At 37.5% G+C, this 6,000-nt stretch overlaps 1 protein-coding gene across 1 annotated transcript in view; it reads left to right on the top strand.

Moving 5' to 3' along the window:
• Positions 1–716: 716 nt before the first annotated feature.
• The window catches only part of LOC123877448 (inositol 1,4,5-trisphosphate receptor), a 67,346-nt gene continuing 62,062 nt past the window's right edge, over positions 717–6,000 (top strand). The window contains exon 1 of the mRNA XM_045924249.1: positions 717–879. The gene's annotated coding sequence lies outside the window, so the exon portion shown is untranslated. The remainder of the gene's footprint in view (positions 880–6,000) is intronic.

Below are 6,000 nucleotides of genomic sequence, written 5' to 3'. Positions count from 1 at the left end.
GATAAGTTAACTTTGAAATCAAAATATTCATGTAGGTACCTAATATAGTAATTACGTGCCAGCTTTAGAACCAGATGGTTTGGCACACAGCTATGGCAAGAGACCAGACAGTATGATTCTTGTCCCGTGGAAACAAGGAAGGACCTTCTGTGAGTCATGCGCATGTACCTACCTATTTACACTATCACACTTGGTAGTGCAGAGGTGTGCATTGCGCTGTTTTACCTCCGTGGCAGCCAGAGCGTCGGAAAGGGCCAAGAGTAATAATTAATATAGAAAATAATTTCATATTTTTTGTACCTTTTGGACTCAAATGAAGAAACCATGGGTTCGTGTGATTGTTTTTCAGTGACTGTAGCCTGTAGGTATTGTTTTTTAGGTCCTCATTTAGATATACGACTGAAAAAACAATTCAAAATGTGTCTGAAAAAACCCCTGCTAATTCCCAGACTATCAAGTAAATTCATTTCCTGTAGTTAGGTAGGTAAATAGTTAGTTAAATTGAATTGCCGTGTTTACAAGAAGTTGTCCTTCGTATCCAAAGATATTATTCGTAATATTTTAAAGTTTGTAACTTAATTAAATAGTCAGTTTTATTTAGAGCATCGTTTTTATTGCTAAAAATAAGGTTTTCTAGTTTTGATCTATGAATTATTAATATTAATTTTAATGGGTAAACAAAATTTTAATATGGTATCCCTATGCAGTGGCGCGCCTTCTAGCGAGAGAGGAGTGTGTTCTACAATTTTTTTGTCGCTGCAAGTTTTAAGTTTGTATGTTTTTGCTGAATTATCGTGGTTAATCCGTGTAATTATCTTGTGTAGACTTTATTGTGATTATGTGTTATCAGTTAACTAGGACAGAAGCCGAGTGATAAGGGTAAGGTAATCGTTTATTCATTTTCACTGTACACATGTCGGACGGTCAGACGGTGATTCTGTAAAGCATAATATTACATTGAAATTGTAATTCCTATTAGAATAATGTTATTATTTTTCTCGAATGCGTTGTTTTTATCACAGTGACCGTCTCATATCTGAACAACACGTATTATTTACGAAAAAAAACTTTGTTTTTTTTTTCAATGACATTGATACCTGATAACTACTGTAGTGAAACTATACTTACGTGTTTTAGTTATTTAATCAGTTTATTTGAGACCGGTTTTAAATATTTCACTAAAGTCTTCTAGTAAGAGTCTTATTGGAAATCTGTTAGAATTATAAATGGCTTTAATAACAGTGCAGGACAGACTCTGTTTTTGGATCATACAATTTTCCTGTCAAAAATTTATGAATATGTATGGGGGTATTTGTGGGTTTATTATAGTTGCAATAGCTCTACACAGGTTAGTCTGCTAACATCTTGGTCTGCATCATAAATTACTACCATAAGTACAATCACAGAGTTAATTATTGCCATCAAAAAAATTGCAGAACTTGGCATTGCTTAGGACTAGGTGACCCTAGTTATAACATTCTAGAGACTTATTAATATTGAAATGTGTTGTACATATTATATTAAGTGAAACTATTTTCATAAAATGTCTTATTTAATTGATTGTGACCATCAAAAGATAAAACTGAAGTAAAAATTTACTAAATACTTAACTTCCTGTCCATGTCTTGTCCCTACCAAGCTATACCCTTGTAGAGTAAGAATGGAAAATTTTCCAATTAGTTAATTAATTAGTTAACCAGTAATATAATGAAGTGACTATATTCTAAACTATTACTTAACTCAATAATGTTTTAAAAATAATGAGGAAAAAGCATGTAAATTTTAGTTACAATAATTGGGCAATAGATAAACTTGCCTATAACTGATTGTCCTTACTTAAATGGGATATTTACTGGAGTACATATTTCAATATAGATGAGTATACAGTATTATTGCTTTTAATACAACTACCTATGCCTACCAATATCCCTAGCTATTGTGAGTGGACAAAGGTTGAGGTCTATAGAGTGCACTTCGAGTTTCTATTAAGGTTCCGTACCTTAAAAGGAAAAATGGAACCCTTATAGGATCACTTTGATGTCTGTCTACCTGTCTGTCCGTCCGAAAACCTATAGGCTACTTCCCATTGACCTAGAATCATGAAAGGCAGGTAGGTAGGTCTTATAGTACAAGTAAAGGAATAATTCTGTGTGTTCCACTGTAAGGCCTTAACTACTGGGCCGATTTTGATGAATGAGGTATCAATTGATTCGATGTAAAGGTCCGGGTGACATAGACTATATTTTAATGAAAAAAATTGACCTAATAGATGTTACATCAAAAAAAGTGAAGGTCTCCAAAATTTTTTTTGCTATTGTATTGAGTGGGATGTCAAAGAGGAAATTCTGAGCTTGTGTATACAAATGTGCACTTTAAAATATACCGAGTGACAGAAAAACAATTTTACTCTATTATTTTAGCGTTTATTAAGATGATCGCAGTCAGGTTTCCAGTTTCAAATTTATGTTGAAACATAAATAAAGATATAGAGAGATATATAGAGATAGACAGAGTTGAAAAAAAATGTATGTTTCAATTAGATCATTTTGAGGGTGCAGAGTTAAAGTTTTGTCTTTGTTCATAGGGAAATTTTTTCAGTTAGATAAGCATGCTTTAAGCAATTATATAGGTAGGTATCTTCTCATAGCCTCGATAGCTCAACGGTTGAGGAGCGGACTGAATTCCGAAAGTCTGTGGTTCAAACCCCACCCGTTGCACTATTGTCGTACCCACTCCTGGCACAAGCTTTAAACTTAATTGGAGGGGAAAGGGGAGTATTAGTCATGATTAGCATGGCTAATATTCTATTAAAAAAAATTGAGAGGAGACCTGTGCTCAATAGTGGGCCGGCGGTGGGTTGATCATGATAATGATAACGAAATACTAATAGGCTAAATAATTAAAGTACAAAAATATTTGTGTAGCGTTTCAATTCCCAGTCCTTAGATTGTAGTTAATTGCGCTAACTGGCAATCGGCAGTCGATGCTCCACACTAATTAATTGATTTGCTGTACACAACAAGCTCCGTTTACATTATGTCGAACCGCACGGCGCGATCGCTTTTGATGCGACATGACAGTCAAAAAGAATAGAATAGAATAGATTTTTATTCAAAAGCGAAAAATCATAGGTCTATGATTCAAATAAACTTTTACAAGTGCTTTCGAATCGTCAAATAATTTACCACTGGTTCGGAATGCCGTTCCTACCGAGAAGAACCAGCAAGAAACTCGGCGGTTGCTCTTTTCAATTGTTCAATCACACTAATATTATAAAGGAGAAAGTTTGTATGTGTGTGTGTGTGTGTGTGTATGTTTGTTACTCCTTCACGCAAAAAGTACTGGACGGATTGGGCTGAAATTTAGAATGGAGATAGATTATACCCTGGATTAGCACATAGGCTACTTTTTATCCCGGAAAATTAAAGGGTTCCCACGGGAATTTTAAAAACCTACATCCACGCGAACGAAGTCGCGGGCATCAGCTAGTTTACAATAATATTCGAAGATAAGAAGAAGTCACCCATAATAATATTAATGCGAAAGTGTGTTTGTTTGTTCTTCAATCACGGAGCGACGGATCGACGTAATGTTTTGCCTGGGTATAGTTAAAGACCTGGAGAGTGTGACATGGGAACTCTTCGATACGATGTAGTTTAGTGGGTATTTGAGATAGCCCCCATCACAAAAATGGTCTAAAACTGACAACTTTGACAGCCCCCCATTTTTAATCATACTTTTAAGATTAACAAAAGTATATTAAAAATTTATAACACCCCCGACAAGTGAAGGTTACAGAATAACTAGAAAACAGCTGATAACATTCAAACGGCTGAACTGATTTTCTTGGATTATAGCTAAGAACACTCTCGATCAAGCTATCTTTCAAACAAAAAAAACTAAATTAAAATCGGTTCATTAGTTTAGGAGCTACGATGCCACAGACAGATACACAGATATACAGATACACACGTCAAACTTTAACACCCCTCTTTTTGGGTCGGGGGTTAAAAATAATTAAAAATATATTCGTATACATTAGACATTAATAGGGCTCTGTTTTTTTACGGAATCCTAAAAAAGAATAAATCGAGAAATAGAAACAACTACTTTTCGGAACGTGGATTACCTACCTACCAATTACAAAGTTACGTAAGGGTGCAAGATCTTCAAGAGGTCAAAACCTTGATACCGAAGCGGCGCCTTTCGCAATTCGAAACAAATTGCAAGTACGTTTTACGATTTAAGTACTTTATAATTATTATGTCTACTGACCGAATTTTGGCCACGGCAGCCAAACCCAACGGCAACGGAGATTAGCCAACCAGGAGAAGTCAAAGTCAAAGTCAAATCATTTATTCAAATAGGGTGCCATTGTACACTTTTTGATTGACTTGAATTTGTAAGATAGTGATGTATCTAATGGTAATAATAATTAATTACGTTAACTTTAAAACGAAAGCTACGAGGGTTCCAAACGCGCCCAGATCTGAGGAGAGCCCATATCAATCTCAGATATAATTAGTATTTTTAATTTTCAAAGTAAGATAACTATTGGGGTATCATATGAAAGGGCTTTACTTGTACATTCTAAAACTGATTTTTATTTATTTTTATGCATAATAATTTTTGATTTATCGTATTAAATGTCGGAATAAATACCCAAGTACGGAACCCTCGGTGCGCGAGTCTGACTCGAACTTGGCCGGTTTTTTGAAGTCTGTTAAAAGTTTGACGCGGGTGGGCGCCCAGGATTGAATCTTGGACGTAGTTCATCAACTCGGTTACTCGCTAAGCGTTGGATGTCGGACACGTGCAACTCAGTTTTGTTTGGGACCTTGATACTTACTGAACTAGGTTTAATGATTAATTAGTACATGCGGTAAGTACTAAGTTTATTAAACAGTATAAGAAAATTACAGACAAGGTCGCAACGTACGGTTTTGTCGCACTAACGATGCAATGGGCACTTGGAATTAATTGTTGTTCAAATAGACTACACGCGTCGATTGATTGGATGTTTTGCTGCTACAATCACACTAATATTATAAAGGCGAAAGTTTGTGTGTGTGTGTGTGTGTGTGTGTGTGTGTGTGTGTGTGTGTGTGTGTGTGTGTGTGTGTGTGTGTGTGTGTGTGTGTGTGTGTGTGTGTGTGTGTGTGTGTGTGTGTGTGTGTGTGTGTGTGTGTGTGTGTGTGTGTGTGTGTGTGTGTGTGTGTGTGTGTGTGTGTGTGTGTGTGTGTGTGTGTGTGTGTGTGTGTGTGTGTGTGTGTGTGTGTGTGTGTGTGTGTGTGTGTGTGTGTGTGTGTGTGTGTGTGTGTGTGTGTGTGTGTGTGTGTGTGTGTGTGTGTGTGTGTGTGTGTGTGTGTGTGTGTGTGTGTGTGTGTGTGTGTGTGTGTGTGTGTGTGTGTGTGTGTGTGTGTGTGTGTGTGTGTGTGTGTGTGTGTGTGTGTGTGTGTGTGTGTGTGTGTGTGTGTGTGTGTGTGTGTGTGTGTGTGTGTGTGTGTGTGTGTGTGTGTGTGTGTGTGTGTGTGTGTGTGTGTGTGTGTGTGTGTGTGTCTGTGTGTGTGTGTGTGTGTGTGTGTGTCTGTGTGTGTGTGTGTGTGTGTGTGTGTCTGTGTGTGTGTGTGTGTGTGTGTGTGTCTGTGTGTGTGTGTGTGTCTGTGTGTGTGTGTGTGTCTGTGTGTGTGTGTGTGTGTGTGTGTGTGTGTGTGTGTGTGTGTGTGTGTGTGTGTGTGTGTGTGTGTGTGTGTGTGTGTGTGTGTGTGTGTGTGTGTGTGTGTGTGTGTGTGTGTGTGTGTGTGTGTGTGTGTGTGTGTGTGTGTGTGTGTGTGTGTGTGTGTGTGTGTGTGTGTGTGTGTGTGTGTGTGTGTGTGTGTGTGTGTGTGTGTGTGTGTGTGTGTGTGTGTGTGTGTGTGTGTGTGTGTGTGTGTGTGTGTGTGTGTGTGTGTGTGTGTGTGTGTGTGTGTGTGTGTGTGTGTGTGTGTGTGTGTGTGTGTG

The sequence above is a fragment of the Maniola jurtina genome, chromosome 23 (assembly GCF_905333055.1).
Source record: "Maniola jurtina chromosome 23, ilManJurt1.1, whole genome shotgun sequence".
Lineage (NCBI taxonomy): Eukaryota > Metazoa > Arthropoda > Insecta > Lepidoptera > Nymphalidae > Maniola > Maniola jurtina.
This window is presented reverse-complemented; position numbering and strand designations above follow the sequence as displayed.